The sequence below is a fragment of the Dinoponera quadriceps genome, unplaced genomic scaffold (assembly GCF_001313825.1).
Source record: "Dinoponera quadriceps isolate SergipeBrazil2010 unplaced genomic scaffold, ASM131382v1 scaffold1850, whole genome shotgun sequence".
Classification (NCBI taxonomy): domain Eukaryota; kingdom Metazoa; phylum Arthropoda; class Insecta; order Hymenoptera; family Formicidae; genus Dinoponera; species Dinoponera quadriceps.
The window spans coordinates 520222-547564 of record NW_014556042.1 but is presented as its reverse complement, the minus strand read 5'-3'; the positions used below and the strand labels follow the sequence as shown (position 1 = coordinate 547564).

The 27343-nt window shown below is 47.0% G+C and overlaps 2 protein-coding genes across 5 annotated transcripts in view; one reads left to right on the top strand and one right to left on the bottom strand.

The window, feature by feature from the left end:
* The window catches only part of LOC106746475 (mediator of RNA polymerase II transcription subunit 20), a 139138-nt gene that overhangs the window by 66191 nt on the left and 45604 nt on the right, over positions 1-27343 (top strand). The gene's annotated exons all lie outside the window — the stretch shown is intronic.
* The window catches only part of LOC106746474 (facilitated trehalose transporter Tret1-like), a 61114-nt gene that overhangs the window by 16071 nt on the left and 17700 nt on the right, over positions 1-27343 (bottom strand). Inside the window, exon 1 of one of the 2 annotated variants that reach the window (XM_014623097.1) lies at positions 8703-8803. The exons of the other annotated variant lie outside the window; for it this stretch is intronic. The gene's annotated coding sequence lies outside the window, so the exon portion shown is untranslated. Of the gene's footprint in view, positions 1-8702; positions 8804-27343 lie in introns of those variants that run through there. 2 annotated transcript variants of the gene reach the window in all.

The following is a 27343-nucleotide window of genomic DNA, read 5'->3' as shown; positions in this document are numbered from 1 at the left end:
GCTTGAACTTCGCGGGTAATGACCAGAACTCGATGTAAGTCACGATCCGGTATTACCGAGGTGAGCGTTCTCCTCGCCTCGCCTCTCCGACGTTGACGCCCCTACCATTTCTCCTCGTCATTCAGTTATAAGGATCATTAAGGGGTCGAGGTTGGCCCAGCACGGACGTTACTCCCGCGCGACTTCGAGAGATGCAGCGATCAAAACAACAATCCCCTGGCCAATTTGGACGACACTCGCGCAACACTTTGATCGCGCGGAGCCGGATGAGGGAATGTCTGATTTACGCGGACGTCGTCCGTGGATAAACCTCTCTCGGCTCTAAGTTGATTAAAGTCCCAATTACGATTTCACGACAGATCTCAGCGCGAGCAATACGATCGTGCTTTCGGAGAAACTCTTCTCGTGCTGTCCGAGTATCGTTCGCCGAGACTTACTCGAGCAATCTCCTCGGACAGATACGAGATCGCGCAAGGACGGTCGCGCGTTTCCCATCCCTTCGACGAGGAGGAATCTCAGGTGGCACCTCGGAATTCTGCGCTAAGAATAAATCGGTCGTGCCACGTGCCACGCGTTGCAGCACCCAGTGGTCGCTCCTCCAGACAGCTGCGGCCCACGATTGCGCTCGCGATGCCGCAGCCTCTTCCCCCCTTCCCTCCCGTTCCCGTCCCTTCCTTTCGTCGCGGGGCCCGTTCGCCGACGATATTTAACTCGAGTCTGCTGCAAGCCGGCCTGCTCGCGGGACTGGTTTCGTGACGAAAGAAAGCACGTGGAGAAGCCGACGTCGCGGCGGCAGTAGGTGGACACACCGGCCGGGGGGGATTATCCGTCCACGTGGCGCGTGATCCATGAATAAATCCGGCCCGGTTCGTTCGTCTGGATCTCGTGCCTCGGTGGTCGTCGCTGATAACTAATCGCGCCGCGCCTACCAAGGCAGACCTAGACGCACGAGACGTATCGCTCTATTTCACCACGTACGGCAGTCGGTGCACAGGATGCACGGGCCCATGTTTCATCGGGTGCCGTTCCGATTTGGCGCGATAGCGCGCTCGCGAAAAGTCTCGCCGACGCGGCGCACTTCCTCATCGATCACCTACGCGCGATCGCGTCAGCCAGTCCAGGACTCGATATCTAAATCTTCAACGCGGCTGCGGTTGGTTCGTCGACCCTGAAAGCTACCAATAATAGCCTAGCGATACCTCGATAATATTTAATTAATAGCGATAACTGGAGTTTTACCAATAACTAGGTCTAGAATCATTAAACATTTTCGAAGCTTCGAAACTTCGATATAATTTAACGAAATTCCGAGATTCAAAGTCGAATTACTCGAAGGTTCGAAATATCGAAGCTGTTAATAGAACTAATTTTGGGGAATACAATAAAATACTGTGCAATTAGAGTATCAATTTAACTCAAATAGTATTAAGATGTTACCAAGACGTCTTTTAGATAATAAAGAATCTAAAAGACATTTTTTAGGCATATCTATTGTTTGGGCAGGTATTCCACTAGTTCAATTTTGCATTTGTCCAGTTTAAAACAAAGTAGTGAACGAAGAGAGCACGAATAATAAACAATAACTTTCATTTTAAATAAATACAAATTTTGCCATGATATGTAACGGTATAACGCAATGGAAGAAAAAAAGTATGCTCTTTAAGACAGTAAATACTATTTACTATGCCCACAAAATGAACACACGTACTTTCCAATTCGTGAAATTTCGCATATTCAAACATTCGAATATTCGAATATACGAATTTTCATACTTCAAAATTTCATTACTCGAATATAACGTGTCAAAGGTCGAGAAATCCGACGCAACGAAGCTTCGAATATAATTTCTGGCCCTACCAATTACACGAATTTTCGCGTGGGAGGTTCTTTCGTTCGTAATTCGCATTCCGCCGGTGCGTGCGAACGAGGTATTATCGTTTACTGTTTCACGTAATACAACGCGGCGCGATGTAATTTCCCTGTCAATGGGGCGCAAAGAGACGCACCACTACCCTCCGCTGCATTTCTACGGCTAACGCCGTAGCACGATCCGCTTGCACCCGAGCACGAGGAGGGAGAGAGAAAGCGTTTCTAAACTGTCGACCTGTCGACCCTTCGTCTGCCTACGGATCGGTGTTCCATTTCGACGTCCCGTGACTTTACATGCCCCAAACGTGCGACATTTAGAAGCTAACAGTTCAAGTTGCAATTACACCTCGTCGCCGTCGAGTATTGGATGACCATTTTCTACATTCCGAACCTCGTGAACCATCGAAACAATGTACCATCGAGACCTCTCGATTAGCGTTGGGACATTGTGCTTCAATCTAAAATAATCAAAACAGCGCAGCGCTGATTTAAGCGTCCCTTCGATGGAAAGCGGAGCGCGGTGGAAGCGAATCGCTTGGAATTTCAACGATGTACACCGAGCTTCCAGCTTGGCCATGACGCCTGCGCGGGCCGGCCGTTTAAAAATAAATTTCGGCTTTACGCTGACTGTTCCGCGGACACCAAACAGCCATTGAGAAATTGGATCACGAATTATCAAGAAGTGTCTCGAGTATCGTGACGTTGATTTGAATTAGAGCTCGGGCTAGAGAAAAGAGGAGGACGGTCTATTTACGTCGGCTGTCGAGCCTGTTTCTTACCGGGAATATTCTTGTATGTCCGGTAAAATGATATGAACAACGTGACTGCAGCCAGATGTAGATTTCGTCCGAGTGTCAAAATAATTCAGAGTTGAAGTGGTAAAAGCAGCCTCTCGTGTTTCTTTGGTACTCCATTATACTCCGTAATATAGTACTATACAAAGTACTATAAAAAGGATTGACAATAACAGCGATATTAACGTGATGTATGAGAATATATATAGTAAACTGGGACAAACAAGAATAATCGACGTTCCTCCTGTTAATACGATATCAAAGACGGACAATGCGAAATCCCGTTTAATTGCTTCAATCTTGCAAAAGCTTCGACGCAAAGAGTGCTCGTCCGCTCGTACATTTCGTTAATTTGCAAGATAAAATATTATCGAATCTCGTGAATCAGAATGCACCTACGAACTACGTGCAAAACGGTTTCTCGCGAAAAAAAGAGGATCAATAAGCAAATAATCTGATAATTCGTATCCGGCGACTCGTTCGAAGTGTTTTTGTCGCCGGAAATTTCGGATATCGGGATATCGCATGGACGTTCGCCTTTTTTTTCTCTTGTCGGGCAAATATTTGCAGGTCACATCCACTTCTCTCTTTCTCTCTCTCTCTCTCTGTCTCTCTCGTAACCACTTCTTCAAGCCAGATTTATCAGAGTACGGAAATCTCATACGCAAACAGTGCCTTTCCTCGAGACATGACTGGCTCCCGCGATCTCCGGAAATGTTGAAGGCAGCTCTCGTATAAGATTGATTCCGAATAACAGTTTGTCCTATTTCTGAATTTGATATCGACTTTTTCCTACAATCGCGACATATCTGGAAAGGGAAGGAGATTAAAAATATCGTATGCTCTTGAAAGCTTCGCGAAGTTATTCTTTTTTTGCGTTCGCGCCAAAAGCGAGCCATCATTCATACGACACGCTGATTTCCCGGCAGCCAGAGCGAGATAAAGTGAAACGCTGATGGCACGGACGTTTACGCACCAACGGAAGTCATTCACTAGCTCCGTAGACGGGATATTCTAAATGTAGAACGTGGAATACGCGACGACGTGAATAAATAATATGTCCCGTGTGACAAAACATCGCCTGCCACTGCTCGAACACGACAGCTAACAAAACGTTTAGCAGACACGAGACAGACAGCCACGTTGTGTACATTGTCATTAAGATAGCTCTTTCTCTCTCTTTCCCTCCATCTCTCCGTCTTCCTTTCGAAACCGATATCTAGTAATTTATTATTCATGATAACCAAGAAACCAACTTTCTCGCGCGCACAATTTCACAAATGTTTACAATATGCACAAAAGAGAGAAAAATAGAGGGAACCAAAAATCAGCGAATTCAATTTTCATCATCATCGCGACATGTCTTTTTTAATATCGAGGAACAAGGGATTCGTCCGCCAAGATATAACCCGGTCAGCGAAGATTCAACTAGGCCTCGTTGCCGACGCCCGCTTTCCACCACGCGGCGGCGAATGCGTCTTCGACCTACAACGCGGCAACAATGAGTAATAGCGACAGTGAGAGATAACTGTTCACGGGAAAAGTTTTCAGTCCTTGCTCTTCAATGGTAATCGCACTTTTGGTTTCTTCTATTCAGCGCCGCGGCACACGCACGTATAACGCACAATCGGGACTTGCAAATGGCAGTGGCACCTTTCGCCGCTGCGGACCCTGGACACAGCGCAGCCCCCATTGTTCTACGAGACGTTTTAAAGTACACATTCGAACTCTGACATTGGCCTCACGGCACCGAGGGTGTTTAATAGACATGCCGCGCGCGTGCGAAGGGACGACGGTGCTCATTCGATATTGATATGCATTACGTATACCCCGCGTGTACATATATATATATATAGTCCCGCAACCTTGAGTGTTGTTTCTTATTGCAAAACAGGAACCACGGAGGCCTGTACGCGCCGCCGGTGTAATCGAGGTTTATATGCATAATAAAGATAATCCTTCATGCATCGCTACACTTTGCATGCGCCGGCCTGATATGCATAATAGAGATGATTCTTCATGCATCAAATGTCTCGCGTCGTAAGTCGATATTAAAAAAAAGAAAAAATTGAGAAAAAAAGGTATCAGCGGGGCGGTACCGGTCGAGGATTTTTCAGATTTTTCAGATTCCCGCGCGCGACACCGTGCCGAGGAGCGATTCTATCGGCGAGGTGCACAACAAACAACCGCAATAATATCGTGACAAAACGCGTAGATCTGTTCGGGAGGAAGTTCGCGAGAAAAGAAAGTGACTATTTCGCACGCCGAGCCAGCCGTATCGATCGTGCGCAGTCGGCCCGGATCTTTTATATCGGGATTCGCGATCTGAGCACCGCTGAGCCCTAGATACGTGCGTATATATGCATTCGATGTATTCAAAGGTGCAACCCTTTCATTAGCGTGTAGGCCACGCGCTCTATTATCCCCGACAAAACATCCGATTCCATTGTCGCGCCGCGAACAATGCCACGCCGCGGTCACGTGTTCTACTTTCGATCATTATTCGCGAAGTGTGCATAAAATTGGCAAATTGCGTCTCGCGATCGTGCGCGATGCGCCTAACTTTTTCCCTCACGGTGCGCTTTTCCTTCCGCCGCGTCACATCGCGTCGCCTCGTTGACAGCTGTCGCCTTCGTGTTGGTCGCCCTCCAGAGACAAAGATCGCGTCGATTAATAAAGGGCGCTCCTTTGACCCCCCCTGTTCCTCGCGCACAATGGATCTCGAATTCTCGCCCGGGGAACGAATCGCTCTCGTGGCGTTGAACACTTTCGCGTTCTCATCCGCAGCGTTTCTCTTAAAGCGGATGGGGAATTTTTGGGAAAGAAGTTCCTGCGAGTTAAAAAAAGGACTCAATAGCGCCTCGACTGTTTTCACTCGATGATACGTGGTACGATGATACTCGAGAGGGATGGCCGTCCGGGTGGACCGTCTAAGCGACCATAGAGAAATTTCGTCGCTTTGTTCGCCTGCCGCAAAAAAGGAAAAAAAAAAGTTTGCGGAGGCACGTGCTCCATTTTTCACGGGGAACGAATTATACTGAACAGATCCTCGTCTATTCTTCCGCAACCAGTTTGCAAACATCGCTCTATTATTAGGGTCCAAACAGGAGTCTGTGGGGGAGCCCCGTTCCGGAATATTGAGTAACAATGCCGGCGAGTGTTTTCGTGGAAATCGCTCATTTTACGCAGCGCGAGAATTCGACCGGATAGAGAAATCGCGTCTCTGCTTTTTTCACGACATTTACAGATAGATACGAATCGATGTTAATCCGCACGGAGGACGAGTAGTTATGGGTAAATCGATATTCCATCTTCTACAGAAAAAAGGAACCAATATTCCATCTTTAAATTCGGTCAGCGCCGCGTCGGGATACATTTCATTTAATCGTGGAATATAATTTTTAATTAAATCGCACGATCAAAGTTTAAATTACTCGGCGACGGACGGCGGTTTTTAAATCAACGACAAATTGACCTTCGGCCTGTGGGGCGGTATTATAAATAGTCTCGATAGCCGTCTGCAGTTCTAGCCGCCGGAGGCGCTAATTAATTAATAATACGGCGCGATATCGGATCTATTACGTCGGCTAGATCTCGCCGGCGGTTATTCACCAGCGAATGTTAGCAAACGATGAGAAGACTTATCGGGTGGCGCACGCACAGCCGAGTTGTGGAGAAGGGTTGCGAATCCGCGATTCGCTCGGGATCTACACACGTGCCTTTTATCACAATAGGAAGCACCCGTCGAGTGATACTTCCGACGAGACGATCCATTGAAATGGATGAAGATCCTTCAGGGTAACTGAGCGCGCGTCACTCCGGCTTACTCGCGCGACAAGTGTCGTCCGCGCACGAACGCGCACACTCACTCCACGCTCGAGAGCGTGCCTTATCGCGCATAATTTCTCATCGCCGATCGATCCGTGTAAAAGTCGGCGATAAAGCGAGAAGATCCCGCGGCCGACCGCCGTTCATTCATCGCGCTGGCTCCGCTTCCGGAGCGATGAAACGAGCGTGCGAGCGAGCGACGTCGCGGATGTAACACGTCGGACAATTGCAATTGCACGATGCGGCCGAGGCGACGTTTCACTTACAACACTGGAATTACTTCTAACTTGGAGCGTAAAAATCTCATGTATTTTTTTTTCATTTACTTTTTCCCCTTGCACGTTTATTTAATTCGTAATCGGGGTAATACCGCGCCTCGTAAATTCAGGCGCGTTATCTTCGGCGAACGCGCGGTGCACGGTTTTTATCTGACTTTTATTCAGAGTAAATGCGTCGCATAATCCCCCTCTATCTCCCTCTCTCTCTCTCTCTCTCTGTCTGTCTTTTTCTCTCCGCTCAACATCAGGTCGAGCTTTCGGAAATTTCTGGGTCTGTGCGAAGGCCGATGTGAACGGCGTGTTGTGCATCGCGAAAAGCGGACCGGACGAGATCGATCGATGTTGACGCAAGTGGAAAATACGGCCGGGTGCAAGTCGACGACCTTTGCTCGAATATTAATTTCGCCCCACGAAAATACGAGAAGTCGCCGCGTACAATTGGCTCGCTCACGGCGGGGTGTAACGTCGTCGACGGGGGAGGGAAGAAAGTACAGTATTTCAATCTTCAACGAGTTCCTGCGCGCTGCTTTCTAACTGGACGCGCCAGGACATTATCACCGGTTCAGCTCTCGAGGATCTAACAAAAATGTCGCCTGCAACTCCACCTTATCCGTATTCTTATCTCGTGATTCATGAACACGTCGTAAGTTTTATCGGCTGTCTAACGGGTCTTACAGTCGTGCGCGTGCACGAAATACCCGAAACGAAAAATCATCCGGCCTGAAGATTATTATCGGCTCGCGTGCGGAATATGTAACACAGTAATGGCGGGGCCATTATAATGGCCATTCAGTGCAACGTGAAACAATTCCGCGGGAGCGGAACGCGAATCGTCCCCCTTTAAATAGCCGCGGACAGGTCGAAACAAACAAACGAATGCATACGGCGCGAATGCTCGCGGAAACCGTATAATCACATGACGTAAGTGCAACTGCGTTAAATTACGTACGACCCAGAAATTACACGGCTGACCTAGCAGCTAACCAAGGCAGTCCGCAGAGGCTATTCACGCCCGTTGGCGTTGCCACAGACGCCGAAAGAGAGGCCCTCTCTTGTAGCATAATATGATACCTTCTTTCCGACGCACAAACGAGCTCACTCTCCGCGGTAACGGACGTGATTCCACCGTGAAAAGGATCTCGTGCCGTTGTCAATTGCGAAAAGCCAGAATTTTACTCACTGTTCAAAAAACGCACTTCTAGCACTTCTGGACCGCCCCTTTTTGCGTATCCGTGTCCTCGAGGAGCGTGCGCGCGAACGAGCCACGACAACGCGAGACCTCTCTCGCGTTTTTGATCTTGCCTGTCGAGCGGAAAGAAGTCTTCTAGCGGCGACCACGTGCTTCGCTCGGAGAGGTGGGAGGTTGCGGCAGAAGCACGTGCGAACTTTCCTCGCCGGTGCTCCGCGAGGCGAGCACACGCGATCTCTTCGCAGCGACGACGACGAGACTTGCGCGAAAATCACCGGGAGATCAGTACGCGTCCCTTCCGCCGACGATCGATCATGATATATCCCTCCTGGTTCAATGATTTTATAGGTCCTCGTAGCTTTCGAGCGGGCTCGAACTTACGTGCACGTCGCGAGTGGCGACGATAATTATCCCGATCGGGAAATAGACGCGCCGAAACGGGCCCGACAACTCACGCTCGACCGGCGATGACGATGTCGAAGACGTCGAGTCTACCGCGGACGAAAATAAATCCGTACATCAGCCGTGACACAATTACCCGGCATTCTCTCCCGCGGGAGAAAGGCCGATGATTTACGGCTAGCGCGGGCCGCAGACGGTCAATGACAGTGCGTGCATGCGTGAGCGAGCGGAACAGAAGCAAAGAGGGTAGAGAGAGAGAGAAAGAGAGAGAATGAGTGAGTGAGCGAGCGAGTGAGACTCGGACTCGTCTTAATTAAGCGCGATTAAGCGAGACGTACGCACACGCTTCCCTCTTGGCCGTATGCGCAGACGGACAGACTGATAGACGGCGGACGGACGGGAACGTGGACCGCAGAGGAGGCTGAGAGAGGCTGCGACCTGTCCGCTTGGTGACCATCGTAGCACTGAGCACCGAGCTCTCTTTCGACCGACGGGTATAGGGCTTCGGAGCGGCACGCGCTCTCTCGCTCTCTTCGTCGAACCTGTCTCGGTCCCTCCGACTCCCGCGCGCGCCCGTTTCTCCCGTCTCTCTCTCTCTCTCTCTTCTTTCTTTTTCTCTCTTTCTGCCTCTCCCCGAATATCTCTATTTTTTCTATTTTTCTTTCCCCCGTATCCGACGATACTGCGGCTAACCCTGTGAATGTCCACGTGTGCACGCACGTGGCGGCGCGCGCGTGTACACACCGCGAGTCGCGTCTCTTTCACGCGGCAAAGTTGAAAAAAAGAGGGGGAAGAGGAACGAAGAACACCCGTAAGATACGTAATTAGCCGGCTCTCGGTCTCAAATTTATCTCGCGTTCTTCCTTTTCTCGGAGATAAACCGCGCCGTGCCGACAAATTGCGAGGAGTCTTCTACGCGGAGAGGAACGCCACGGGATCCTCGGATCTCGTGCGACGGAGCGAAGAGGTATCGGAGATATAAAACTTGAATTTTTACTCCAGATGGTCCTCCTCAGATTCCAGGATCATACATTCGGCGGCACTAAAGGACCGAGAAAATATGGACGAAACTTTCCTCTTTAAGGACAAGTATAAATCTGACCCTGCGATATCCTCGAGATCGGAATACTTGTGCGGCGGACAAGGGGGAAAACATTTATACACCTCGTCCTTTTTTTTTCAAATAAATCTATACGATGGGAGGAAATGCAGTTGGAAGAGTCTCCATCGGAATACATTGTCGTAATTTGCATTAATACATTGAATAAGAGCATATTGCAGTCACAGTGTCCTTATTCATGTGAGATATTATTCCAAGAGACAGAGGAGGAGTTTATGAATATTTTTTATCCGCTGTAAAATGCGCTCGGATATTGTCACGAATAGGGTGAGTAATCGTCCCGATTTTTTAGGCGTCCTGTCAGAAATGGGCGGAACGTCATTTATCCCGATTTTTCACTTAACGAAAAATAAATAATACAAAATATAATAATAAATTATACTAAAATTCATTAACTCTCTTGAACTGCGCCATCAATAGGCGTCCGATGAATTTTAAATATAGTGATTATTTATATTAAAACATAATATAGAAAGTTATGTTTCATTAATTATTCTTTGATTTTGTTTCAAAAATTTTATCAACCTGTTTTTATACATAAACTAGTAATTATTTATATTAAAACGCAGTGGAAAACTATGTTCAGTTGATTATTTGATCTTGACATAATAATGAATAACCATTTTAGTTAGCTACGATCATCTAATTTATTTATTTTTTATTAAAAGTCCCGATTTTTTTATTGTGTCCTAATTTTTCAAAATCGATATCCTGTAATTGGCTGATCAAGAATTGGCTATCCTAGTCACGAAGCTTCTCGTTAATATCGATCTTCTAAATTCTATTTCAAAGCAGTCGTCTTGGCGCGTTCAATGAACGCGGAACACAAGCAATTGCGACTTTTCCGTCGTGTGCGGCGCGGATAAATGATAAAAGAGTATATATTTAGATCAGCGCATAAATCGGCGAGCGGATGCTTCATTTAGCGAGGAAAATGATAATTTGTACAAATGACGGCTCTTTATCATCGGCGACGCCGATACCGACTCGCGTCATTAAGAGCAGGCGGACTCCGTGTAATAACCTGTCCACGAGTCAATTGTGCATCGCCAAACTAAATACGAACGTCGCTTATGTCAGCGCGTCGCATGATCTACGCGCGTTCAGCAATTACAAAGTCGTGCCTCGACTCGTTTATTCGTCTCGGTGGGGCGTTCGGTCGCGTACCGATTGTGAGGACGACGGGATACGCACCGGAATATAAATCGGCTGATTATTACTCGGATCGATTAAAATCGCGCCAGAAATACACACCGTAATCTATGGATACTGTCTTCATAGTGAATCAATTGCCAAAGTACGCGCGCGCACGCTACTAGATTTATGTTCGCGGGGAAGCGGATGCTGGGAAGATCTACGGCGAATCGGGAAAAATAAAAGAAGCGGAAGAGTATATCTTTCCTCCACATGAAGAAAAATATCATTATACCGCTGACAAAAGCGGTTAATCAGTTTCTTTTTTTCAAGTAATAGTTATCTTTAATAAAGAATACTTTTTTTCTAGTAATAATTACCTTTAATAAAGAATATTTTTTTCAATCATAGTCTTAAAATATACTATCATGAATTTTAGAAAGCTCATTATCATGCATATTCAAGAGAAAAATAATATTATAAACTTTATCGAGAAAAAGTTAAATTTGGCTTAATTTGAATAAGCAAACCGAAGTTTGTTTTAATTTGATATTTTTGAAGTAGTAAACTTATAAATAGAATTCAGAATGTATTTTGAATAAATTTGATGTTTATAATATGAACTCATGGTATATTTGAGGATATATAAACTTACGAAATATTAAAGACAACAAGTAACACTTACTTGAATGCAGTATGTATTTTTTTGCGTGTAGAAATATATATATACCTTTTCAATATTTCACCAATATTTCAATATTTAAAGCTCATCTGGCTTATTTTTCTTCCGATGTAAAATAACTGGGCGCGTGAGAGAAATTCCCACGGTGTGAAATAATATTGCTCGATAAGAATTTCTGGCAATAAAGGGTTTTTTAATTCCACGCGGGGCTCGTCGATTCTCTCGGGTTTCGGCGGAACGCGCGGTGAAATTAAATCGGCGGACATTGTCGCGCGTGAAGTGTGTCGCATGAGGATATAAATCCGCCACTGTGGCCGAGCAGACGTGAAAAGTTGCGAACGAACGAACGATTCCGCGCGATTCGTCTCGCCATTGAGATTTTTTCGACGATCTTTGATCTCGCCGGCGTTTCGCCGACGCCGGCCATCGGTTTCGTTTTATTTTTGGCGAGGCCGGGACCGTCTGTAAAACTCTGGTCCGGCGATATTAAGGCCGTTCGGCGATTATTGGAAAAATTGCGCGTGGCCATTTATACAACGCGCGCGGAGCGTCTGCGAGCGCCGCGTTGCCTTCGGTCAAATATAAATGCAAATCGCGAAATACTCGCATATTCGCATTAAGCACCCGCGTGCCGTTATGGATGTAGGAAGGACTCTCTGACTTGCATTTCTTGCAGTGTCGAATTTTAAAGGTGGTGCATCGCGCGTCGTCGCGTCGCCACGCGAGACGTTTATGCGACGTGACCGCGCCGCGTCGTTAGATTTCCCCGCTTATTTCCGTGATTACCTAATGTAATTGCGTAACATCGCTTCTTCCGCCTTCTTCTCATGAATATGTCAAAAAGAGGCACCCTCGCGGACTTTTTACGAGACCCCTTGACAGTAACTCAATTTCTCGGATAAAAATTTTCCCAGATTTTCCCATTTACAACATAAATCTCGACTAGAACGTTCAAAGTTGTTTCAAAATAGATTATCCGATCGCGGTACCGATTGGAAATCCCATTCTTATCCTAAACATGGATTTTCTGTTTCTTGCACGGAAAATATCTTGGGATCTAATTAGGATCTTGTCCGATTTCCCAAATTGATGATGAGTTCTAATTGGATTAAGTTACATGATACACGAGAAATCAGTGCAATATTCCGTGCAGTGATGTAACGTTAGTAATATTAAGCACATGCGCATTTAATTTGAAATTCCGTTTACTCCATAATTTAACTTTGATATTGTTGCGACTGCGCTCCGCTGAAAGATTCTGCTAAAGTCGTCGAAGATATCGAAAATCGAACAACAAAGAAGTAATACGTGAAATCTTGTAACTATTTCTTTTTCATAATAATCCTTATATTCATGATGCACAAATCTCATAGTAAATAAACATGCACGTGTGATGAAAAAATTCTGGTAACTCTAACCCCAATATTCGTAAATGTTAAAGGTTAGATTAAGTTAGAATAAAGGTATGCTGATCTATGTATATCTGACTATTATCACTGGAGCTATATATACTATCTTCCACCTGATGTTTTTATATATAAGTTTTAAACGGAGACTGAAAAGAATCTTTGCGGAAACGTTGGGACGAGCAAATAGAAGACAGACATATCTGTTTGTGTTTGCCACTTAGAATCGCATGTTTAAAACATTACACTTCTAACGCAGAATCCACAATTACTTTGGGAAATCGGATTGGATCCCAATTAGATCTGAAGGAATTTTCTATGCGGTTTGCATCAACGCCTGTATATAGTTTATGTATTATTTATTCTAATTTCATTATATTATTTACTCATCATTTCCTTTCTTGTCAAATACTCGGCGACGGGCGATTCGGAAACGCGAGTCCGTAGCGACTTGTTTAAGCTTCACGCCGACGGGGTTCGTGAGAGAATTTCGAAATGGAATCCCATGAATGACGCTAACTCCTTTCGCGTACGTTGAATGACGATCGCCGTGGCAGCGGTGAATCGCGCTCGCTGATAATGTATGCGCACCTGTGGGCCGCTTTACTTATGCGTACCGCGCTCCTCGCGCTAAATGTCCTGCAAAGTGGCAGACACGCGATTTCCGACGACGACGGCTTTTCCAAGGATGCTGGGGAAGCGATGTATCTCCCACCGATTTCTAGTCTCGCTCCTACGCTCGTTTCGCACGCGTGCATGCTACTCGCCAGTTCGCAAACAAACGCGTCGCGAAAGTACGCCGGTGTATTCTTAGAGCGCTCGACAATCCCGTCCGGTAAAATTAGAAAATGCACGCTCGCTTCTTTGTGATGCAATCTCACACCGATATCTTCTCGGGCTATCTCTTATTTTCGGTGTAGATTTTGGAACATTCCAGACCCGTGAAGGTGTAAAATTCAGTTTCCCGCAGGGCTTTTATAACTTCCCAGAAAAGAGATTAGGTCGCTGGCTGCCTGTGCGCATCGTGTGTACATCTGGAAGGAAAAACACGTGGCGACCATCGGTTCATGCGAAAAGTCTTTTCGGCACGTTCGAAAAACCAATGCGATTCCTTGCGTCGCGCGAAATGTTGACACCAGTTGCAACATATAAGTGGATATACTTCGAATTTTTATCCTCCGCTGTGTATTTACACACGGAATTCACGCGTGCGATACTAAAATACATATGAGATTTACGGTTAATTATAAATAAAAGCTCAATATGCATCGGGGAAATGATACCCGCGACGCAATCGTGCGCGATTCCGCGTAAATAAAGTGGGCCGGGAAAATGTAATTCGCGGGATATTGATTCGTAATAGCCGTGATGAAAATATAAGCGCACAGCCGGCTTACTCGACGGCGCATAATACGCGAAACGGTATGCGTCCGTGATTTATTAATAGTCGCGCGATGCACCTTCCGCCGTAATAATGCACGTGTATCCGTAAAACCCGATATTCGCAGATACGTGCGATTTATATTTGTAAACGTGGATCACGTTGCAGGTAGATACAGATTATAGGCTATGAATCAGTTTGATCGATAGCCGGCTGAGAGAGCCGCGACGTATAATACCGGTTTCGATGCCGCGAGAGGTAGAGTGAAAGAGAGACGCTGCGAGAACATCTCTTCATTCGTATATTTGTCATCATTGCTGTCTCTTTCTCTCTCGAGAGTATCGCCTGTGGTGAACCTCCGCGGGAGAAGCGCAGCGGGAAGAAGTTTATTAACGCAAACTTTCGGGAAGATTCGATTTAGTGTATTTCGACTGGAAAGACGAACACGGGAAAGGGAGGGGGGAAAGAGAGAGACGTAGAAAGAAAGAGGAGCTTTGAATGTAATTGCGAGAAGAGGACACTGTCTTCTCCAGAAGGGACTTCCGTCGAAGGGAAAGGGAGAAAGGGCCACACGAGAGCGTGTAGAAGGTTCGGTCGTCTGGAAGAAAGTCCTTACGGGCGAAAGTGTCGAAACCGCGCGCTTCCACGCGAGCGTGACCAAGAATAGGGACGTCCCCAAAGATAATATTTGTAGTAATAACATCTCGACGGGCTCCTTATACGCATTTGAAGAACCTCGAGGGCCCAGTCGGCGCGCCTCCCGGAACGCTTTCAGCGCCCTTAAACGCGACTCGCGACCGATGTTTGATTTGATTTTGTGACTCGGAAGAAGCGTGACGAGGGTCTTATCACGACCGTCGCAGCTGGCTTACACTCGTATACATATAATGCGGCCCTCTCCTCCTCCGTCTCGTTTCGCGTCTTCACGGTGGAACGGGAATCTCTCCGGAGATCCGTGATTTCAAATTCGTTCCCGCTTAAACTCGTTCCGGGCCTTCGGGAGAAGTTCGGGCTCTCGCCTAAATGGGTAGCGTTACACTCGATGCTCCGATGCACGAAGCGTGAAACATCGTGAATGTGATTTATTACGTTCCCTTACGTAGGAATTGGGGGCAGAAGGAGAGAGAAAGAGAGAGAGAGAGACTCGTCACGGTGGTGATTTGATCGCGGGCTCTCACGGTTAATGAAAGACCGATTAGCGAAATATTCGCGATATTTTTTCGCCGGTAATTCGAAAACGGCGGCCGGGCTCTCGGAGGGCGCCGCTTTACGAATCGCTTATGCATCCAATAACACTCGAACGAGGTCGAAACTTTCGCCATTCCCGCGATCATTGAATAAAGCATTGTAAAAGGGCGTGGTGGAGCGGCGAGGGCTGCGACGCGGAATTCGAAATCGCGCACGGCACTCGAAAAAGAGCCCACCACCACCACCGCCAGAAGGGTGAAAGACCTCGCCTTTCCGCACCTCCCGGCATCCCTTCCACCTTGTAGACTCATTTTCCGTGACGTGACGTTTATAAACTGCGACTATGCAACGCATGCTCGGTGAATATTAATTGCACGTCGTGCCGTTGGCTTAAAGACCAAATTTCTCGGCTCGTCGCTACGCCCAAGATCATATCTAGCCGATAAACAAGGCGTCCTTATCGTCTCATCACTAGATAAAGCGTCTCTCGACGGAATGGAAATAGAAAAGGAAACGAGAGAGAGAGAGAGAGAGAGAGATAAGATGGTGAATGTCCAAAGAACAAGCCGACTGCCGCGTCAGCACGGAAAGACGCGGCTCGATTTTTCCCGGCGCGCGAGGATCGATTTGTATTGCCGCGTCTCGATGCCGCGACGGCGACGGACCGTCTCGAGCCGTGGCTAAAAGCGAGCCTGCCAACGAAACGAATGATCGCGCGCTTCGGAAAGTTCCACCGAGTCCGGCTTCAAAGCTGCACCGCGTCAAAGGAACGCGTGTCCGCGTAGTTACCGGCATAAGTTACGGGCGTTTACGGGGCGCGCGATGAAGTTGTACTATTTATTACGAGGACCGGCGAAGGGGCACCGGCCTGTGCAGAGCCAGTACGTCGCCCTGATAATCGCGCCTACGAACCGCCTAAATCGCCGTCGGGAGAATAGACGGCGACATGACGCTCGTAGTGTCGCAATAAACGAATCTTGGCCACGACATGCGCGGGTGTTGCGTTATTCCGTGAGGATTCAGCGTGGAGTGCCGCGCGTACCCTTGAGCCATAACTGTTACTGCGTGTTGTACGTTTGCGGGATGACTTGGGAAAGGAAAAGGAATCTGGAGAATTTAGGAATGCGTGTTTTGGTCATAAATAAGCAGACAGAAGAGGCTTACCTATCACGGGAAAAAATATTTTGCTGACACAGCAAATTTCTCAGTCACTATACGGGCAGCAAAGAGATTGGTTTGAAACAGCAAACAGATTTATTGGGACAGCGAAGAAGGTTTGTTAAAAGTATTAATTGCTATTTGCTGGATATATGTTCAGCAAAATAATTTGGTTGTGCCAACAACGCTACAACGGTAAAATTATTTTGTCCGTGTAACAAATCTTTCTGCTGTCCGCATAGTAACTGAGAAGTTTGCTGTGCCAGGAAAATATTTTTTTCCGTGATCGCTATCTTACACTAGGAAAAATATTCGATCATATCTAATCGGATAATCCAGTTAAAAAGTAACAAACGGATACATCTGCAATCAAGTGCAACGATCATTTCGTCACTTCATCCGATCCAGTCCGCGCCTTTATTCGATAAAAATTATAACAGATATACAAAGGGTGATTAATTTTCCGAATAGATTTTATCAGTAACTTCATCGGATACTTGATCGGATAAAGATATCCATCACTTGATCAGACAGTAAAAATCATCGGATACATCATTTAATCGGTTTATCCGATGGAAATTTTTCTATTAGACCAGTTCACGGGACGAAGGGCTCCGGCGCTTTTCTTCGCTTTTCCGTCGACGGAGCCGAGCGCCGCACCATCAATTTCCAATTAAATAATCGTGATTCATTGCAAGCAACACGGCAGTTAGGCGTAATGCGCTGCTTAAACGACGATTTAACTTCATAAAATCGCCGTGGAAACATCGCAGCAGCGAGCACCCAGCCAGCGGGGCTATTCCGCGTCTGGCGTTTCACCGGTGTCATTTTATTTTACGTTGTTTCTCCCTTTCTCCCCTTTCCTCTCTCTCTCTCTCTCTCCTTCACACACACTCATCCCGTCCTCTCTTTGTCTCTCTCCCTCGTTCGCGCGCACACGAGAGAGAGCCTCATTTAGAACCAACCGCGCCAGACATTTCCAACAGGCACGGGGAATATATAAAATTGTCGTTGCGCCGGCCGTGTCCTCGGCGATCCGCGACGCGCTTAGCTTGTCGATATATTCTAGGCAATAAAATCGATATAGCTCTTTGTCCCAAGGAATCATCGATCAACTTCTGGCCGACAGACGCGCATTACGCTACTTTACTGCCTGTTTAAGAGCCGCAGTTAAACATTCGTGTGCGCGAGCCCTTGACCCCGGTCGACGTGAGCGAGCGAGCGAACGACTGACGCGAGTCGCAATTTCGCGATGCAAAACCCGTCGGTTCGTCGAACCCACGGCCGGATAAAAAAATCCCGTCGCCGGGCCGAGAGAAAGAGAGAGAGAGAGAGAGCTTTCCGTTCGATCTTTTTCACGATCGATCGCCACCAATTTTATGCTCGTTAACCAGCCTATCGCGCGCTGTTCGCCCACGTACGCTCGCGCGCGTACACACACGCCCGCAGCTACGTGTGCGCGGATTTATAGATTTATAGATGCGCTCTGCCGTTGAAATCGCGCGCTCCTTCTCTCGCGTTGCGCTCCGCGTCGCAGCACAAAGGCCAACTTTTCCGTTCACCTCGCGTGAAACCGGAAGCTGCTGGTATCGGTATCGGTCTCTCCCGTTCGTCCGGCCGCTCATTATCGCTTTTCACCGTTTTCTATCTCCTTCTTCTTTGTCCCATTCTCCCGGCCCTCTTCGTTGTCTCTCTGACTCGCCGGGACCACCGTGACACACTTTTTTCCCCTTCCTGATTACCGCGATGTCGATTGATTAGTCGACGGTAAGGTCTTCCTCTCTTTCGCCGTTTCTCCCCCATCGTCGTCGTCGTCTCCATTGTCGTAAAAGTTTTAATTAAATCCGGTTGCCGAAGCCATATCCGCGGCGATTGTCCCGACGATCGAAAATAAACTTTCCTCTCGAAAGGCGCGCCCAGGGCAAATGACACTCGTCCCGAGAGCACTTGGAATTCGCGAATTCGCGCGCGAGCGGGCGAAACAAAGCTACAGAATAACTCGTCCTTAATGAAGGGCGCCTATTTCGAGAAAGAGAGGAATTACGGAGAAGAAGAATCTTGAGAGAAGTGCGCGCGGACGGGATAATTAATTTCTAATTCCCCTGTGTTACACGACCCGGTGCAAACGTCGCTGCGACGAGCGATAGCGTATGTACACAGAGAGCGCGACGATCCCGTGAAGTGAGTTCACATTCGAGCAACGAATTATGCGCAAATTGGTTCATTCGATAATTAAATTTTTTTCTCGTATCGCGCCTGCGGGGGGCGCGCGCGCGAGAGAGAGAGAGATGGGATTATCTGCGAGGTCCCGTTACCATTGCTCATCGGAATGTTGAGAATATCCAGGCGTCGCAAGACGGCTCTCGGATCGTCTCGTGCTCGCGTTTTTTGTATCGGCGCGTATGTATCTCGAGCGTAAAACGATCCATAGCGAGAGGGGGACCGTGACGGTGACGCCCATGTGGCATCTACACCCGTGCTCGGTCGCATACTCCGTCGTGTCATGTCGCGATTCACGCGAATTGCGACGCGCGCGCGCAGCCTCGCGAATCCCTCCCCCCCTCCACCACCCGAAAATCGAGCTCTCGGCGAGCGACGGTAAACAAAAAAGAAACACTGTTTTTCCTCTTTTTTTTTTGCGAGTCAATCGCTGACTGACAACGCAGTGCGAAATCCGCGTGACGATTTTCGTCGGGCCCTGCGAACGAAAAGCAATTAAACGCGAACAATGAAGCGCCCGTGCAGAGGCCGGTGCGAAGTGCGACGATGCGTCGCGTTTCACGCGGAAATCTGGAAAAGTGGGCACACGTGAGGCGCGCGTGAGATGACCTCCCCCCCCTTTTTCCCCCCGTGCGAATTTTTATCAACGATAACGGGGCGCCCAGTTGTTTTCCAGCCTCTCGATGAAACCGGTCAATAAACTCCGCGGTTGTCGTGCACGCAAATTATTACAAAATATCGCAAATTGAGAAAAACTGCGAAAAAAGGAGATAGGGCGTCCCTCACGATAGAGTTCGACAGGGTGTCCACTGCCTGAAGAAACCTGGAAATCCTGGAATTCTCAGGGAATTTGCTTATGCCCGGAAAAGGGTATTTAGGATATTTTCAGGGAATTTTAAATGTACATTTGTCTGCAAGCCGTATTATCGTGTTATTCATAAACAAGTATCGTGTGGTTAATTGAATTTTATTTAATAATATTCTTTTCATCAAGAAGAAAATAGTTCAGGACTTTTCCGACTTGATTTTTAATTAATTTTAATTAATAAAGAATAGCGTTATATAAATCGTAGGCGCGAAAATTTAAGGTTTTTTGAATTTTTTGATAATATTTAAATATTAGCGTTTCTTTTATGTTTATAATAAATACTCTTTCCTTCTATATCTACATATATATAATTTAATTGTTTGATTATATCGCTGAGATGTTTAAAGCATATTGATTCGATCCGATATCGATCGAATCCGATATTCAGCATCGAAGCCAACGATTTCATGTTAGATGCAATTTTGTTTAATTAAACCAAATATTTATATTTTAATAGATTTATAAAAGTTGTATTTTGGCCAATATAAAATATTTCTTTTTTAGTCTTTACAGTTTCTTTTAACATTTTTCAAATTTAATCATTGAAACCCGAGTGATTTTTAATTTTATTTGGTGATTTATAAACTTTATGAATAGAAAGTATTAAGGGAATTTTGCACAACAAATACATACTCATTTGCAAAATACGTTTAAAAATATTTCCATTTTGGAATTTTCAACAAATTGTCTGGAACATTATGGAGAATTCTCAAGGAATTTTTTTCGGGTTTGAGTAGACGCCCTATGCGACGATTCGAATATAGCTCCGGGCGAGAAAAAGGACACATCGTTGGTTGCCAATTACGAAAAGGGTTTATGTTTGATCGTAAGCGCGAATATTTTGCAGATCAGCAAGAAAGAGGGAGGAGGGGGAGAGAAGTCAGACGTGCAACCGAACGCCTGGCCAGTCAACCGTTATAAAGTTTCCTCCTCTACACACGGCGCGATGAATTTGGGATATCGTTCTTACTCGTGTGAAGCCCCTGTGTAATTTGTACGTAATACAAGGAAAAAAAAGAGACATCACGCCTTCTCCTCGAAGAAGAAGACGGCGTTTCGTGTCGACGTTAACGTTTCCATTAACCTCGCTTTAGGTGCGTGCCTGCGCGTCCGCGTGCGTGACTTTGACGAGGATCGGGCCTCTCGTTTTTTCCGCTTTTTTTCCAGCATATTATTCGGAAACACTTGGGAGGTCGATCGGAGAGAATCGGCCATCGCGGTGGCGCGCCTTTCTCCACGAATCATTATCGCGCTATAATTCGTCTTCCACCCGCCGGACGCGGCCGCCTATATTTATTTTATCGGCGACAAAACCGAACATCCAAGTCGGATTCGGGAGAGCGGTTTCCCTGCTCTCGTTGGTCCGCACGATTACGAAATTTCGTTTCTGCCGGACCTCCCCGATTTTCCCTCGGAACAAGACGATTTTCCCGGCGTCCGCACGCAGGCGCACCGGCGTGCCAAAAATAATTACAACGGACGAACGACCGCGTGTATTTCCAAGCGAAACAGCGGACACAGGCATGCAAAGTGCTGGGTTGGCTCGCGAAAGCGAGGCGGACGGGAGTGCGCGTCGTAACTTTTACGCGATATTTCGCGCCGTGCCTATCGGCCGTCCGGCCGTTAATATTGTAGCGCGGCCTATTGTCGGCGCGCATGATAATTGGTCACAGCGGCAATACGGGAAAAGAAGGCTCATTCAATGGGCTACGCGCGGCTATTATGCTAAATGCCGCCAATTAAGTCAGCGATTCTCCGCGCGGCTCCTTTTGTTTCGTTGAGCGCGTTTCTCGCCGCTTCCCCGAGCCACTTCCACGCGCCGGAATTACACGACGTTATTAATCGGGCTTGATAAATATTCAACGGGCGCGAATGCACACGCTTTCGTCTCCGCTTCGCCCGGTCCGAGCTGCACGATTCTGAACGATCCTCCTAGCCGGCGATAATCGCCGCTCTGTTATCCGAGAGAGCGCAACGACTGATTCCGCGTGACATTTTTAACACATTGCGTACGGCACTCTACTCGCTCAACACGACAATTATATACACATTTATTCACTGACCATTTGTTTCGAGAATGCGCGAGTCTTCGTTACTCTGGTGACGTAACAAGAAAATCTATTTTTAATTTCTTAAGTCATTGATTAAGTCAAAGAAACCTGAAAACGAGATATCTCGTCGCCCGGCCACAACGTTCGACTTACTAAAAACGAGATTTCTCGTCACCCGTACGCAATGTGTTAACCCGTCGAGCCCGATGAGCGAATCGCTCGCAATCGCCGGTAATCATATTCTCGCGTCTTCCGACGCGATCGTCTTGATTTACTCGACAGTCGGACGATCGGGCCATCCGTTATTCGTAAGTGCGCACTCGAGGCCGTCTCGAGACGGGAGACGCGATCAACGACGCGTGTTTTGTCGTAAAGGCGACGGTTCCGGTCCGGGGAATTTTCGTCCGTTCTCTCGCGTTGTTTTCGAAAGAACAGATGCATTTTTAACGAGCGGGAGAACGCCTCGAGTGGTGCGTTCTGCGCGAGCCGAGCTCCGTGAAATGAGAACCGCCCGCGCGTAATCGACACTTGAGGGAGCGCGTCCGAGAGGCAGTCTATTTCTCACGCTTAACTATTATCGTGTCAAACTCGTGCTCGAGTTATTCGTGCCAAGAAGACGCAGCCTCTCGCGACCCTCGAGGCCGCACGCCAGAGCCGTGAATTTCGGAAAAGGTCCTCGAGTGCCTGAGATAAGTCGCCGTCGTCGCGTCTCCGTCTAACATCAAGTGCGAAGTAAAGACGTCGATCCCGCGGCTCGTAAATATTTCGCTCGGGAAAACAAGAGATAGTTCGGTCGTATACAGAAGCGAGCCGCATTTTGCCGGGGAAGAAAAACCGCCGCGCTTTGTCTTCCACCCAGACGCGTGCAATAATCCCGAGGCTGGACCACCCTGCCTGTCTGCTTGCCTTGCCTACCTACCCGCCTGCTTCCCTTCTTGTCTTCTTCTTCTTCTTCACCCGATTTCCTGCCTCGCTGCTGCGAAACAAGAAAATTATCCGATCGTGTTGACAGAAACCGCACGCACCGGCCCACGGAAGTTATGACTTTATTCCGCGGATCGTAATTCCTCGGCGGGCCGGTCGCTTCGGCACATCCTGCCTCTCTTTTCTCGTCTCTCCGCCGGCTCCCAATTGTCCAGCGAATGTCCGTCACGAACGTATCCGTCAGGGATATCGCCGGTCGTTTTCGTGCTTCCGTTTATTTCGAGGAATATCTAAATGAGACGCGAACGCGCACGCGACGATACCGTAATGAGCATCGTCGAAGCACGTGTCGTTCTACGTGGCAATAGGGGATGTTGCGATACTACTGATATAATCTTGGCACCAATATTCCCCTTTCAGTGCAGAAGGTAGAAATATCTTTGTACCGTAGCAAGATTATTATGCGTAGACGTGCGAGACACTTAAAAGTAGCTTGCAAGAAAAAGATTTTCTTCATTTTTTGTATTTCCTCTAATTTAAAAATTGTTTAAGTTTTGATACTCCAGTATCGAATACTGGTATTACTAACGATATTGATACTCTTAATTAGGTATCCGTTTCAATATTAGCACCGATATTTTCATGGTATGACAACATCTGTACGTGACAACCGCTTCTCATGTTCGCGATAATCCTTTTCCTCGCCTCGAGAATCCGATCTACGTGATCTATGGAGAAATATCCCGTGGTTTCCAGCCGAGATTTCACCGAACTCCTCGAATATATCAGACGACAATCGGCACCGGGAAACGCATCCCGTAAGAAACGGCCGAAGATATAAGGCGCTTAAAGGAGATTCGAGAGATTTTTCCAGGACCTTTGACTTCGTCTTCCGTGTGTCAGAAGGGTATGCATATTTCAGCCGAAAATGTGCTTTTCCACCTCTCTTTTCTCTCTCTCTCTCTCTCTCTCTCTCTTTCTCCTTTCGCCTCACATTCTCGCGCGTACTGCTTTCGTCTTAAATTATACGCCCTTATCTGGAGGGTCGAAATAAGCTCGTGTCGGTTCTCCCTCGAATTTATTAGCCCTTGAGTCGCCGCGCGCGAGACAGCTAAATAAATATCAAAGATATCTCGCAACGCGTACGGCCGCTAAATCTGTCATTTCGGCTGCTCCGGGGGAGTTTAAGAAAACAAGTAGAACCCTACGAATAAAAAGGAGAAGAAAAATGGAAGGAGATTCACCACGCGATATTCCGTTGAAAGAAGCGTCTCCAGATCACGTCTCCGCCGATCACATTATATACCGTGCGATTCCGCTAGACTGCGCCGCAAAATTTTTCATTAGGTTAAGTGCAGCTGACGCTTCGTCATCGAAGTAAGCGCGGCGGTAGCGGCGGCGGTGGCTACAATCGATCCGACCGACTTCCGCGTCTCTGTCACTGCAACTTGCACCGGATGATACTTTTCGTTTGAGTTTGTACAAAAGTCACCTCGTTACTGGTACACCGGACATGGCGCGTTACATTTCATGGTGAAAAGAAACAACGATACCCGATGCAACGTTGCCACTTCTCTAATGACGGTCACCCGGTTACTAGACTAAAAGATCTCAGAATGAATAAAAATAACAGTGATGCTAAAGATATCCTGTTTATTATTTTACACATTATAATATACGATAACTGTACACAATAATAATATATTTAAGTAATATATATATATGAAACGTGTAATAATAAACAAAATATATATATTTCGGATATTCACTGTCAATATTGCAGATTTATAGTTTATGTCGCCTATATTAGTGATTTTCAGTACTGAACCTTTAATTTTTAACTGTCTTTTTTCTCTCACAAATTGAATTTTAATGCCGCCTTCAACAACCTATTTTGACGCTAAAACAACGAAAACGGAAATTTAAGACATCATCAGGGTCAAAGTAGAGTTATATTATTAGAATTGAAATTGAAATTGGATCTATTTTGCTATTTTAGTTTCTACTATGTTGTAGAATTAAACCATAGGAAGAAAATTCGACTCGTATTGGTCGACACACGTAACGGTAATCTCGCGAAGTAATACCCGCGTAAAATTACAACAGGGATAGAAACCGTAGATAAATCGCAGGTGACACGGATAAAAGCACAGATGAATAAGAGACTCGCGTAAATTATGTGGAAGGGTGCAATTCTTCACGTTGAACGGCCGCGCGCGCTTTACATAATCTCGCCTAATCTCGCGATTGGTGCAGCAGCATGAAGTTCAATAAAACATCGCGAGCGGAGGGAACAGGTTCTTCCCTTTCTCGAGCCCGGGCCGTTTCCTAAATCCCCCAAATGGACCGGTGTTCAATCATACCGCGCCGTGGGCGGTGGGATGCACATCGGCGGGCGAGAGCGAGAGAAGAACGGCTTCTTCCCCGAAGACGGCCCGACGATTCTAATTGCCGTTATTTCGAAGTCTCCCCTGCGGGGCGGTACCGCGTGAAAATAAGAAGCCCACGTCCGATGGAAGCGCCTATTTGGACAAATTGACCGATCAAAACAGAGCTTAGGGCCGCTTTTGTCTACCTGTGTGTCACAATTATCTTATTAACTCGATATTTACGAGCGCATCTAATGCCCCGAGTTATCAGACGTAAGTCTGGCGTTTTTATTTATTGTAAAGCCGACGCACCTCCCTGCTCGTCGCACTCGAAGTTCCCTCTTTCTTTTCTATTTTTTACCGCGACTTTGAGAAACACGCGTTTCGACCGTTTCTCCATTGTCTCGTGATTCTTCGCGAGCGAATAACCTCCCTCCCCCTCCCACCCCCCGCTTTGATTCCCGGCTGACGTAACGCAGATAATTAACCTAACTGCATTCGCAAGCGCATTCGTAGATCTAATCAAGTAGATGCAAACAGTTGGGTGTAACCGAGAGACTGATTGCACTCGCTCATGCGCGCGCGCGTTCTCACACCCCACTCTGTCACGAGCGTAGCAGTAACTTAACAGTAAATACTACGGGAAATCCCTTAAAACGTTCCGCTGGTTAGCGAGCAACCGAGTCGACGATCGCATTGAGCGGAAACTAAGCCGTCTCACCGATGTTCGCTCCGATGCAATCACACACTCGGCGAAGATCGGTTCGCCGAGCCGGCGGGGATTGTCGTCGCACTTAAGGGAAATATCACTTAAGCGTTAACGTCGCGCACACGAAAACCGCGACGGTATTTCCGCGAAGAAGCAACCGAGCAAACCTCGCAACCGTCGCTGCTGTTGATATCGCACGGGGACATCGTCGAAACGATCCCGCGGATTAAGACGAATTCATTCGCATTAAAAGAACACTTCGTACCTGTGCTGAAATCGGCACTCGTTGAAATTTGTGTGTTAAATTTTTAACATATTCGTGCGGCAATTGAACATATTGTGTGCTTATGTTATCTCAACATTTTGTGTTGTGTCGATATTCAACATGTGTAAGTGTTAAAATAAAGCACTTCATATTGCAGTGCCGATTAACGTACACTGATAAAAAATATCCGATCATATCTGATTGGATAATTCAATTAAAAAGTAACAGACGGATGTATCCGACCAAGTGCAATGTCCGATCATTTCGTCATTTCATCCGATGAAAATTACAACGATTATACAAAGGACGACCAATTTCCCGATTATATTTCATCGGTAATTGCACCGATAATTTCATCGGATGAAGGTAGCCGTCGCTCGATCGGACAACAAAAATAACAATCGGACACATCATTTGATAGGTTTATCTGATGGAAATTTTTCTCAATGTATTAATCTTGTGTTGATTTTTGACATAACATTTCTGTGAATTTTTGACATAATATTTCTGTTACTTTTCAACATGCTCGTGTTAAATTAACGCGAGAAGTTGCGCGTTTGGGACATGTGTTGAATTCAACGCAAAAATTTTCGTGTTGCCGTCGGTGTTCCGTCCGGCGCAGGTTTTTCAAAGTCGTCGCGGTCTCGTCAGGAACGAAGGAGAGAGCGGAAAGAGTCGGAACATGCGTAACGATAATATTCTCGATCGGTATCTCACTCGAGTCGCGACGAAACACGGCGGGTCGGGGTTTGTTACACCCGCCTGCGGCGGAAATGCGGCGTTAGTGCCACGCTCAATTCCGATCGCGATCGTCGGGGCGTTTTTATTCGAGTTATTAGAACGATACGAGGACGGAGCGGGGCCGAGGGAGAGGTACGAGACGAGAGAGATTCATAGGGAGTATTCAACGGTGTGGCCTGTTTCCTGTTGCCACAAAGCTCTCGGTCCGGCTTGCAACCCGCTATTACGGGCGGATAACACACGCGCGCGCGCCCGTCAGTATGCACGCCGGGCGCAGTAATATGCATATGTGCGCGGCGCATACACGGCGCGATTATAGCCGTGAGCCACGGTACGTTAAAGGAAGTAAGGGGGCTTTGATCTCGGCCGGACAACATTACGGCGGCCGCTAGTAATTATTACAAGTTTCGATTGTGACGTCGCGCGAGGATAGTCTCCCGCTTGCGCGCGTGCTCCACAAAGGCGGACAAACCGCGCGACTTTCTTTTGCGAAAATTAATATGCTCTACGCCGAAAATGAACAAACATACACACACATACATGCACATGTGCCTTGGATATCTTCTACGGTGTCGATGAAAAGCAGGGGATGATCGCGACGCTTCGTCACGCTCCGCTCCGGAAAAGCGCGTTCATTCGGCCGACCCAATTCGAAATTTTGGTCCCGTGTTAAATTGTTAATTCTAACAATTTAATTCTTACAACATAGTAAGAACTAAGATAGTAAAATTAGGTTCAATTTCAATTCTAATAATGTAATTCCTACT